A 13,326-nucleotide genomic window follows, 5' to 3' on the forward strand; every position below is an offset into this window, starting at 1 on the left:
AAGAAGTCAGGCTTGTGGGCCCCAAAATGGTCAGTAAGGAGGGAGCAGGTAGAGCGCCGACACCAGCTGCTACACCACATGTCCACGCTCCTGTGTATGAGCCACTGCCCAGTTACATCACGTGGATGCATGGACTCCAATGACCTCTCCTCGTGCAAACCTCCACTGGGCCAGAGGAAGGCTATTGCAACATCAGATGAGCTATGTATGGCCTTGCTCTCCTTCCCTTTCCTGAACAGGCCGGCTCAGGATTTGTCAAACCATGCCAGGCCTCCGCCAAATTTGGCCGAGCAGACCCGGACCTGCTTTGGGCAGCGGCAGCTTCTGCCCTTGAGCCAGGATGGAGGTGGCGGAGAGGGGAGTCAAATGGGCTGGGGGCAGGGAGATGGGGGAGGCCTTCTCTACTGCAGAGAAGGCAACCGGGGCCTCCTCTGTCTGAACCTTGCTGCCCACAGGAGCCTGGACAGTGGCCTCAAATGCCACTCGGGGGCAGTGGGGCCTGCTCATAGCTTGGGGTGCCAGAGAGGGGGTGCAGTCAGCGCTCCCCTTTAGAGGGTCCATCCTGAACAGGGCTGGAGGGGGAGAGGTCTGGGGACAGAGGCCTGGCCGTGGAGACCTGGGAGCAGCAGGAAGAAGGGGTGTGGCCACGGGGAGATCGTGACTGCACAGAGATGCACAGGAGGATCCGGAGTCCGGGCCATGGAGTACCAGAACTCCCACGTGGACAGCTGAGAGCTGCACCAAGGACTGAGGCTATGTGGGGTCTGGGGGGGACAGTGAGGGGCACCCCTGAAGTCTGCTGGGGAAGGTAAGACTGGAGCTTGGGGAAACCAGGACATGGAGGAGTTTTAGGAGCTAGTGAAGAAGACTAGCGGCCCCCAGCTGGGAGGGGATGGGGTCTCCCCTGGGGCTGCAGGGGGTGGGGTGCTGTAGTGGGTCAGGGAATGGAGCCAAGGGGGGTCCGTAGGGGAGAGGCTGAGCCCACAAGCTTGAAGTTGTATAGATCTGGGTTCCAATTCCATGTGCAACACTGACTTGCTCTGTACCTGTGGGCAAGAGCTTAACCTCTCTGAGCTTTATTTCCTTGTGTAAAATGGATATCCTAACAGAAACTAGGTGTATTAGTTTCCCAGGGCTGCTGTAACAAGACACCACAAACTGGGTGGCTAAAAACAGCAGAAATTTATCCTCTCCTACTTCTGGAGGCTAGAAGTCACAAAGCAAGGTGTTGGCAGGGTCCTTCCAAAGCCTCTAGGGGAGGACGCTTCCTTGCTTCTGGTAGACCCAGGGGTTCGGCTTGTGGAGCGTAACTCCAATCTCTGTCTCCTTCTTCATATGGCCTTCCTCTCTATGTGCCTCTGGGTCCAAATTTCCCTCTTCTTTTAAGGACACAGTTATGGGATTAGGGCCCACCCTCATCCAGTATGGCCTCATTTTAACTTCGTTACGTTTTTAACGACCCTATTTCCTAATAAAGTCACATTCACAGGTACTGGGGACTTAGGACTTCAACATATCTTTTTGGGGAACACAACCCTATGGCATAGGGTTGCAGTAGGATTAAACCACAGGCCTGGCACAGTCAGCTCTCAATAAATGGTAGGGACTTCCCTGGTGGCACAGTGGTTAAGAATCCTCCTGCCAATGCAGGGGACACAGGTTCAAGCCCTGGTCCGGGAAGATCCCACATGCTGCGGAGCAACTAAGCCCGTGCGCCACAACTACCGAGCCTGCGCTCTAGAGCCTGCAAGTCACAACTACAGAAGCCTGCCTGCCTAGAGCCTGTGCTCCGCAACAAGAGAAGCCACCACAATTAGAAGCTGCACACCAACACAAAGAGTAGCCCCCGCTCGCCACAACTAGAGAAAGCCTGCCCGCAGCAATGAAGACCCAACGCAGCCAAAAATAAATAAATTAAATAAATAAATTTTTTAAAATAAATTGTAGCTGAAAAAAGAAAATTTCCAGTTATAAACTGAATAATTCATGGGGATGAACTGTACAGCATGGTGACTATAGGTAATGATGCCATATTGCGTATTTGAACATAGGAGAGTGGATATTGAAAGTTCTCATCACAAGAAAAATAATTTTGGGGGAGCTGTGTATGGCGACAAATGTTAACTGACTTATCATGGTGATCATTTTGCAATACATACAAATATCGAATCTTTACATTGTACACCTGAAACTAATATAATGTTTTGTCAATTAAAAAAACAAAGAAGGGCAAGCAGGGGTGGAGGGTGGAGGTGCAGGAGCGCAGACTGCAGACTTTTCCTGCACCTGCACACATGTGTGTGGGCAGATATGGACACACGAGAAGCAGGACACTGATCATGGAGTTGCACCCAGGAGGGCCGGGATGAGTGACCTAGAGACCTCAGCCTGCAGTCCACTGGCCAGGCAGAGCCATTCAAAGCAAGGCTCAGGGCCTGATGCCAGCTCCCTGGGCAGGAGGACCCTGAAGTCAAAGCCTTGCTTGTCAGGAACTTCCCTGGAGGTCTAGTTGTTAAGACTCCATGCTTCCACTGCAGGGGGCACGGGTTTGATCCCTGGTCAGGGAACTAAGACCCCACATGCCACGCGGCACAGCCAAAAATAATAATAATAAATATTTAGGAATAATTAAATAAATAAATTAAAAAGCCTTGCTTGTCAGAAGATTCCTTGGGAGTCCTGAGCAAGGCCACCACTGACATCATGGGCAAATTCATGGACTATCCCAACACCCAAGGCTGCTTAAACCCACAGCCTTGACATGACAGGGGAGGACTGTGGGTGTACAGCCAGCACAGCCACTTTCGGAGGGAGGCAGAACACAGACTCAGACAGGCCCCAGGGACTCCAGTGCAGATTCTGGGCAGCTACCCCGCAGACCTCACAGAGGACTAGGTCAGAGGGGAGTCTGCCATTCCAGGTGTGGTCCCAGAAGCACCACCTGAGAACTTGTAGAAATGCAGATTCTCGGGTGCGCTGCTGAATCTGGAGCCCTGGGGTGGGGCACAGAGTGAGCGGTCCACGGATTACTGGTGCCCCCCAAGCAGCCTTGCCCCAGTGCTCCCAGCCCACCAGAGGCTCTGAGAAGAAAGCGTGGGTGGGAAAGGGGACCCACACTATCACCCCCCAACACCACCCTGAATGCTCTGGCAGCACACGGCCCTGCCAAAACCCACAAACAAGAAACCGGTTCACCTTTGTTCAGCCCAGCTGAGTTATATAATATGCTTTCCTAAGTTAACCACAGAACATTTTTTTCAGAGAACACCTGTTAAACAGCCTGAACGCAGACCAGAGCCACCTCAGGTGCACTTCCATGTATCTTCTCTGGTCTCCTGCCTGTGCCTAACACGCAACTGCCCTTTAGAAAGTGCACGAATGTCCCAAGGTGACCCTGACTGGACTCGGGTGATTTACAAACCACTAACGTTTCCCAAGCTCCCAGGGGGGACGTACTGACCTCATAGCCCTGACCTCATCAGGGATGCAGGTGGGGGAAGGGACAGTGATGACACAACCCAGGGAGCTAGAGAGCACTCGGGGTGGGGGGACAGTAAGGGTGAGAGGTGAAGCACCGTGCACAACCCTATGACCCTACACTGCTCAGTCCATGTGTGTGTGACACCACGTATCACCATGGTGCATGGTGGCGGTCCTTGTATGTCTGCTGGCAACAAGTGTGACTTTTGCACCTACATGTGGCTGTTTTCATGTGTGTTGCTGTCCCTATGACTAGAGTGGCTGGGCATGTGGCTGTGCACGAGGGGGTGTTAGTGACTCTGGCACCTGTGGGCCTGGGACCACGTGTGAATTTGAGAGATATCCAGCGTGTGCACCTGTGAATGTGGCCAGCAGGCTGCTCTGGCCCCAAGAACTCCCAAACCTGAAATGTCACTTCAGAGCTGCCAGCAATTTTCTGTCTGCTAAGACATGGGCAGGCTGTGGAAAACTATTTTCTAAATGTAGTTACCCAGATATAAAGTGGGAGCGCTGCCACGTAGACCCATGGTCATCTGATGTGCTGGCCACAGAGGCAACAGGAGAAGGACCAGGAGAAAGGCTTAGGGTCTGCGATGGGGAAGACTTGCCACCTGCCCTCCGTCTGTCCTGCAGCCCTTAGCCCAGCCCAGCCCCACGGGGCCTCAGCTGGGTCCTGACCACACACACAGTCCACAGACCAGGACCAGGATCAAAGACAGCCAGCTCCAGGGTGAACACAGAGGACGGCGTGGAGGAAGATGGCATGGACCCCGGGGAGGGCCCTGTGAGTCTGTGCATGGACAAGATGGGGTGCAGTGGTAGGGTGCTCGCAGATCTCGCCGGGGGCAGACTCATGCAAATGCCAAAGCAACCGAGTGCCTGGTAACGACCTTGCTCAGATTCTCCTGCCCATCTCTACACTATCTGCTGACCAGCCATCGGCTTCCCACTTTCCACACTTACCTCTTTGCTGACACAACTTGCCCACAAGCTGCCTCCAGCTCTGGGGCCTGAGAAACCACCACACACATGGATTCACACACAGTCCACGGAGAATCCTCGTCTATTTACCCACTCCATTCATTCATGCATGTGTGCATGCATTCATTCATTCACCAAATGCTCATGGAGCACCTCCTCTGAACCACCAGCTCTGCGGACCCCTCTAGTCCCCCAGGCCCCCCAAGTCAAAGCAATGAAAGCAAAGTCCCAACGGACCTCCACGTGGGTAGCTCAGAAAAGAGGAAGCTAGGGGCTGGGTGGGATGGTGGCCGTTAGCTGGAGGGAAGCTCTGAGCTGGTGTCACAACCAGGTCTTTGTATCAAGCCGGATGGCCTCTGGAGGTTGGGTAAATGCCATGACTGCCCTCCCCTGACCCCAGGCTCCCCTGACTGGACCTGGCACTTCACTCTGCCTGAAGCCCAGGGTCTGTCTCACCTAGGATTGACCCCAAGGCTTCAGAGCTGTCCCCCAATCCCACACCCCACAGAACAAGGTCCACCTCTCTGTTAGCTCTCGGGGGGCCCCTCAGTTGGGCCCAGGCTGCCTTTGCTGCCCCTCATGCTCATTCTCACCAGCTACACCAGCCTCTGTGACTTCAACGGGGGCTTGGAGGCCTTCCAGCTCCTCCCCACTCTCCCTCCTCAGGGTCCTCAAAGGCCTAGAGAGCCCGAGCCCATCTTCCAAGTACTGCCCACTTCCCCCAACTTGTCATCCATGCGTCCTCGTTTGCATTTTGCTCATAATGATAGCAATATAATGAGACGTATCCAACACCTCCTTGGTGCCTGGCACGATGGGTGATATTTCCAACTGCCTATATCATGAAGCGCAGTGACTGGAGCTGGAAGCAACCAAGGTCATGGATCCCCAGCCCAGCCTCCTCCTCCCCTACATCACCTGGTTGGCTCTTCTCATTCTTCAGGACTCACCTGGAATGTCCCATCCTCAGGAGTCCTCTCCAAGCCCCCAAATAAAGCAGTCCCTGTTCTGGCCACTCAAACGACCTGTGTGAGCTCTCACTCTCATGTGATCACGTGTTTGGATGGGCTTGTGTTTACATCTGTCTCCCCCACTAGACTGTCTACTCCATGAGAGCAGGACTGCATCTGTCTTGTTCACAGCCGCTACCCTGGCACCTAGTTCAATGCCCGGTAAACAGTAAGTACACAATATGTATTTGCCGAATGAGTAAACCTATTTATCTATTTTTTGAAAACAACCTCACTCCAGCAAGAATCTGAGGTTGTTTATAAGAATGCATACAATTCTATACGAGAGAAAAAACAAAGTTGGAATCAAAGATTTTGACCTTCTCTACAAACAATAAATGCAGGAGAGGTTGTGGAGAAAAGGGAACCCTCCTACACTGTTGGGGGAAATGTAAATTGGCACAGCTACTATGGAGAGCAGTATGGAGTTTCCTTAAAAAACGAAAAATAGGGCTTCCCTGGTGGCACAGTGGTTGAGAGTCCGCCTGCTGATGCAGGGGACACGGGTTCGTGCCCCGGTCCGGGGAGATCCCACATGCCGCCTTGCGGCTGGGCCCGTGAGCCATGGCCGCTGAGCCTGCGCGTCCGGAGCCTGTGCTCCACAACGGGAGAGGCCACAACAGTGAAAGGCCCGCGTACCGCAAAAAAAAAAAAAAAAAAATCTGGATGTGAGGCTTTTCTCAAAAAATGGGAGGAAGGCCTGGCCACACCGGGCTGTGTTCCTTGAGATGACAATGACCGGAGCTGAGATGGGGCCTCCCCTCAGCCCAGGGGGCGCAGGGCATGCACTGCCTCACCCCATCTGGCCTCTGTGGGCCTCTGTGCTGCTGACCCCAGGTCTATGCTGCAAAGAGATTAGCTTGCAAGGTCTGCAGAGTGCAGAGCGGGGCTGAGAAGGCTTCCCTAAGGTGAAGGGAAGCCATCTCTCCTGGTTGATTTCACTCACGATGACTCTAAAAGCCACAGCACAGTCACCACAGTTTTAGGGCTGGTGAATGTTGACATGTCACAAACCTGTTAGTCTTGCACAAGAATCAGTTAACTCAGTACCCGCCAGGCCCCAACAGTGCCTCTGGTCTCGCCCCCGACCAGAGCTTGAGGGCTTTAATTAAACCCAAAGGGAACCCTTGGAGCGAGGGAGCCACCAGCAGCCCCTTGGGCAATGAGGTGGGTGACAGGGCAAGGACATATTGGGAGAGGCAGGAAGGCAGGCCTGGCTCTAATCTTGACTCCAGCTCTGAAACTTTGGACAAGTCACTTCTCCAAGCCTCCGTTCCCTCATCTGTATCCAACAGCTGATACTAACTGCATAACGTTTCCAGAGGCTGGTCCCTCCCCCAAGCATGGAGGCAGGGTCTCAGGGAGTCCTCGTGTCAACCTTGTCCATAGAAAGTATCCCAGTCAGGGGTCTCCAAAGAGACAGAACCAATAAGATATATATTTAGCATATATGGAGAGAGAGAGATTTATTTCATTTTAAGGAATTGGCTCATATGATTGTGGAGGCTGGCAAATCTGAAATTTGTACGGCAGGCCAGGAGGCTGGAAACTCAGGCAGAATTTCTATATTACAGCTTGGAGCAGAAGTCCTTCTCCAGGAAACCTCAGGTTTTGCTCTTAAGGCCTTCAGCTGACTGTATGAGGCCCACCCACATTATCAAGGATAACCTCCTTTACTTAAATTACAGATGTTAATCGCATGTACAAAATACCTTCACAGCCACATCCAGACCAGTGTTTAAACAAACAATAGGCAACATCGCCTAGCCAAGTTGACACATAACATTTAACCAACACAGAACGCATTATTTCCTTTTGCGCATGAGGAAATTGAAGCTCAGAGAGGCTGTGCCACACGCTTAAGGCTAAGGAGCACAGAGGGATGGAGCTGGGAGGTGAACACGAGCCAGAGTCGGCTCCACTCTGAGGACAGGGCTGCGGGTGGCTACTCCACACGGGGCGTGTGAGGATCAGATAGGAAAATGCACAGAAGTGCATGGGACCATGTCTATGGTAGGGACAGAAATCAATAGGGCAGTGGGTGGTATTAGGGAATTACTGTTAGTACTGAGAAAGGACAGAATGGCGTGGGAACAGGGAAAGGAGGCAGAGGAGTGTTGCTCCACCCCATGAGGGATGGGTTCTAGAGTGTAGGGCAGAGAACCTACAGTCCCCGGGCCCCCCAAGGAGGAGGGGGGCAGAAGGTGGACTCCAGCAGGCTGTGATCTCCCATGTCAGGCAATGAAGTCCAGAGCCTCTGACCCACGTGCAGGGCACAGAGAGGGAGCACAGTGTCGCCAGCATGTGGGGTCAGAAAGAAGTCTCGCCTCCTGAGGCTGTGGCTGGTTGCCCAGACGTTCCTGGAAGTGGGTGATTTCCCCTAAGGGTCCAGCTGGCTGGCTCCTGGGCTGGTCACTGCCATGTGCCCACCCTAACTGGACTAACACCCAGAGGTAGAGAAAAGCTTCCACTGAGACCTGAAACCCTTAGACACAGTCCCAGCCTCATTCCTCCCAGCTTCCTTAATCTCCCCGGGGTGGAGCGCTAGATCAGAGGCAGAAGGCCAGCAGGTCAGCCATGTTCTCCACCTGCTGGCTGTGTGACCTTGGGCAAGTCACTTAACCATTTTGAACTTCTGTCCAACGTATGTGGCTAATCATTACACAGACCGAGAGGTCTGCTTCGGGGCTAGAGGGCTGCTTCGCCAGGACCAGGCCAAACATCTGAATAGAGCTGTTGCCAAACATCTGAATAGAGCTGTTACTTGTTGCCATACTTGTTCATCATAGTATCATCCTCCCTGGCCTTCTTTTTACGCCTGTCCACCCAGCACCACTTCGCTGAGCCTCGCTCACTCTCTCCCCCATCCTCCCTTCCTTTTTCCAGCTCCCACATCTTCTGGTCAGAATGTGTGCTGGGTAGGCTTTTAAATGCCTCCAGGGCCAGAGAGAAATGAAGTCCCTTGCCTTGGTTGATAATCGCAGTGTTGATAACAGTGGGATTCTGGCAATGGTTGGTTGGGACTCTGACCCCCGCCCTCCCCTCTGCCACATACCTCGTCCTTCTCCCTCTTGCCTCCAGCCTCCCTGGCCCCCTAAGTCCCTCCTCCACACCAGGCTCCTCTAGCCGCCCCAGAGGGCCCCTCAGCCTGGCTGCTCCATCAGAGGTGGTATCTCATTGATACCAGGTCCCAGTTCCAAGGTGGGTCCCCCCTCCCCACCACTGTCCATCCCAGGCCCCTTGCCCACACTGGTCACAGCCTGTAATGGTTCCTTTCCTGGGGTGCCTCCCCAGCAGCCCAGGGCAGGGAGCGAGGCTCCTTCACACTGTGCACCCAGCACCAGCTGGAGGAGGCAGGCTTAGCCTGCTCCCTTCACCCCCCATCGCCACTCCATCACCTCAGGGGGCCTGCTCTGACCTGACCTGCAGGCAGGGGCTGGGGGTGAGGACAAGCACTGGGGAACCCACTTCTGGGCCAGCCTGATTCTTCCCCTCACCCCGCAACCCTCCTCCAGAGGCTGAGGGCAAAACAGCCTAGTGTGTGGGCTAGAAAGCAGGACACCTGGATCCCTTTGCAGCACAAACCTCACTTGCTGTGTGGCCTTGAGCAAGTCCTCTCCCCTCTCTGGGTCTTAGTCATCCCGGCTCTAAAATGGGTTAGGGCTACCGACACACACTCAGAGGTCTGCAAGGCCAGACAGTTGTCACTTCTTGGACATCACATGTCCACAGGGTTGGGGACCCACTGAAGGGAGCGCTGGTGGAGAAGTGGAGAGAGCACGTCCTGCCTGGGCCAGCCCAGGGGCTCCAGGTCTGCTGAGTCCTCAAGAGAAGCTGGAAATCTGAGTTTCAATTTAACGATCTCCTGACTGCAAAATCTTGACAACTAATTCACATGTTTAAAAGCACTGTGTGGGGACTTCCCTGGTGGTGCAATGGATAAGACTCCACGCTCCCAATGCAGGGGCCCCGGGTTTGATCCCTGGTCAGGGAACTAGATCCCACATGGATGCCGCAACTAAGAGTTCGCATGCCACAACCAAGGAGCCTGCCTGCCGCAACTAAGACCTGGTGCAACCAAATAAATTAATTAATTAAAAAAATAAAAGCACCGTGTAGGTCAAACAGAACACGTCTGGGCCACAGTCTGTGGGTGGTAGACTAGAAGGCTAGGTTCCAGGGCCCTCTGGGGCTCTCTGGAAGGATAGTGTTTGCTCTGGGGGCATTTCCTGCTCTCATTTGGCAAGAGGGTGGCGTGCTGTTCCTTGTGTACCACCCCAGACCTGCTTCCTGGAGCATTTGATGGCTTTGCTCCACTCTGGCCTCTTTCCCCGACTAGTCAATCGGAGTCCACCCCTTGACCTGTAGATGGCTTCACAAACACAGGCCCAGGCCTGCCCCAGCTAGGCCAGAGCCTGAGAGGGTTCCAAAGGCAGGGCCAGCATAAGGCAGGTGTTGGGGGCCTCAGAACCCTCTTGCCCCGCCCAATCCCCAAATTCCTATCATAACTCCCGGGCCCTATCACTGTAAACCCTGGAGCTCATGTTTCCAACCCTCAGGGCAGACCTGAGCTGTTTCTAGAAACTCTAGCCACTCTGCAAAGCTGGCCCCTCACCCACCACTATTCAGACAGGGACTGACACCCCAAGGAGCACTGCTGGGCCAAGGCCAAGGCCACACTGACCATGAGCAGCACAGGCTGGAGGTTTTGTCTGTCTCTAAAACTGTCTCGTGTCCATTCGGGTCTCCTCGAGGTGAAGGCTAGCAAGATTTCTCAGCTGGCTGGCAGATGTGGAAAATGAGGCCCAGAGGAAAGCAGTAAGCTTGCTCAAGGTCCCTGGGCTGCGTGATCCTTATAGAGGGGCACTGCTAAAAATAGTTCCTGGAACCCAGAGTGGAAAAGGATGAATTCTGGGGCTAGCGTCAACGTTTTTCTTTTGCCTTGATCCCTGGGCAGATGCTGTATGCAGCAGCACCTGAGGGTGAAGATGACGCAGACGGCGCAGAGAGTGGGGAGGAAGGAGAAAGTCAGGGAGGCCAGATCCCAGCATCATCCCCAGAACGGAGCCTGACCTTGCCTGAACTCCGGAGGCTTGGGCTCCCCTGCCCAGGGCCAGGGTGATAAGATGAGTTTATATCGCAGCTCTGAGGAGGGAGGCAAGACAGGATTGAGGGAGAGAAAAGAGAGGGAAGGAAAAATCACGGGGGAGGGAGAGGGGAGTAAGTATGCTAAACCCAGGAGAGGGACGACAACTTTGCCAGAATGGGGCCCACCCAGACTCATCACTGAGGCAGGAGGGGCACTCCCACTTCACAGATGCAAAATCTGAGGCTTAGGGCATGGGGTAATTTGCCCAAGATCGCAGAATCAGAAAGTAGCACAGTCAAGATTAGAATTCATGGCTTTAGCCTTTGCCCTTCAAGCAAGGTCTCAAACTGGAAACCACTCAGGCAGCATTTCCCAAAATGTGGCCCCAATATACCCTACCCCTGCATTACCAGGAGGGAGCCTGGTTAAAATGCAGATTCCTGGGTCAGAATCAAAGGGGCATGGCCCAGGAATATGCATTTTGACCAGTGCCCTGCTGGTGGTTCTTTGAGACCTGATACTGGGAAGCTCTGTGGCTCTCTTTTGGCTTTTCTGGTCTGACTTCCTAGCCCTACATCCTAGCTGCACCCCTGCAGCCAAGCTATTCAAACTGAGTCACCCTGCCCTCCAGGACAGAACTAGGCCTTTCCCATTCAATGACTCGCCCACCAGTCTCCCAGTCCCATATAGACCCACCCTTCCAGCCAGTACCTCTCTTCTGGAAGCCTTCCTTGTGGTTGGGATTCCCCTCTCCTTCAGCTTGTGTTGAAGTAATATTGGGTTGGCCCAATAGTTCGTTTGGGTTTCCCATAGCATCTTACGGAAAAACCCTAACGAACTTTTGGGCCAACCCAATAGCCTCCTCCTCCCTCTGGAATTATTTACAGCATCTTATTTTACTTTCCGGGTGGATCTGCTTTGTTTCCCAACCTTTCCCTCTATTAAACAGGAAACTCCCAGAGGACTAGAAACTTATTGGTTTAAACAATAAGCCTCTGAAATCCATGACTTCACTTGCCCCTCTGCCAACCACAAGTGGCAAGGCTGGGAGAGCTTTACAATGAGGAAATGGAGCCTTAGAGAGATTGTAGCCTACCTAAGACCAAATAAGATTGAGCCGGGGTTAGAACCCATGTCCAGCTCCGATGTCCAGTTCTTTCTGCTTCTGCTTTGCCTCTGATCACTCAAACAGCTCTGCGACGCGGGCAGGACAGGGATTATGATCCCATTGCTCAGATAAGGAAAAGTGAGGCCCAGAGATGGACAAAGCACTCAATACCATCTTTACCCTGTTTTGGCTGCACCTGGGTCTGACCTTTTCTCTTACCCTCTCTCCGGCTGTTGGGCACTGCCCAGGGCCCCTCAGCAGGACGGGGCAGAGCTGAACTTTGGGTTCCCAGGCAAAGCCCTCATCCTGGACCCCTGGAATGGTCCCAGTGCCACTCCAGACCCAGGTGCCTCCTCTTCAGGTGGAGACTCGCCTCACCTGCCTTGCAGCTGGCTGGAGATTCAAAGAGAGGGAATTGGGAAATACCTGGACACACCTTGGTCACCATCACTCTAGACTTTGTCCCTCTTATTAATGCCCAGCTGAGGAGGAAGCAACCTGGGTGGTCCTTTCCTGAAGAGTGGAGGAGGGCAACTCTGAGCCTGGCACGGGCCCAACCCAACCAAGCCCAAGTTAAGCTGGGAAGGGTGTGGAGCAAGGAGGCCAGGCTGGCGTTCCTGAGAGGGGTTTGCCAAGCTGTACTCCACAGGTGTGGTCTAGGGGAGACTCAAAGGTTGCCCTAGGGTGAGGGCAACTCTGAACTTTGGGAGAGAGTACTGAGTCACCCAGCTGGTGCCCGGCCAGGGTGGCCAGCAGGGACTTTGGACAGCCCACAATGGAAAATAAAAATAATAATTGGGCTTCCCTGGTGGCGCAGTGGTTGAGAGTCTGCCTGCCGATGCAGCGGACACGGGTTCGTGCCCCGGTCCGGGAAGATCCCACATGCCGCGGAGCGGCTGGGCCCGTGAGCCATGGCCGCTGACCCTGCGCTTCCGAAGCCTGTGCTCTGCAACGGGAGAGGCCACAACAATAAGAGGCCCGCGTACCGCAAAAAAAAAAGTAATAATAATAATAATTAATATATGTCAACCCCCAACTATGTGTCAGGCCCCATGCCTCCACCCTCACCTCCCACCCAGTGTGTAGTGTGTGGGTTCCATCCAGCCCTGTTCCTTGTGCTCCTTCTCTGCATCAGGTTAAGTCCCTTTATTTCGGACCAGAAAAATGCCACGGCTGGGTCTCCGTCTGCTTCTCCTCGTCCTCCTCACTACGGATCCCTCCCTCCAGCTCCCTGGTCATCACCCCCAGGACCACTCCATCCTTGGTCAATCCAGCCCCATCTCCTCCGGGAAGCCCTCCGCCATGAAAAAAGCCCCGGGTGGGTCAGATCCTGCTTAAGACCCTGGTCCGGAACTCCTCGTTTCCCCTGCCTCCTCTATATCCAAGGCACCCGTTTTTGCAGCCCTATAACCCCCTGGTTACCCTAGAGGCGCTTCCCCTCCGACTCTGCCCTTTTATGCTCCACAAAGGATTCTGAAGCATAGGGTAGTTAGGGGAAGCGGCAAGGTGGTGCAGCATGAAGTCATCCGTCCCCAGCCTTGTTCTTCGTCCTCCCAGCAGGCCGTCCCGGTAAGCCCAGGTCCCACCAGCACAAACCGAGCCTAAGGAGGAGTGCCTTTACGCCCCGCCCCGCCCTTCCAACTTCTGGAGTGCCCCGC

This window comes from Grampus griseus (assembly GCF_964374135.1).
Source record: "Grampus griseus genome assembly, chromosome: 10".
NCBI lineage: Eukaryota > Metazoa > Chordata > Mammalia > Artiodactyla > Delphinidae > Grampus > Grampus griseus.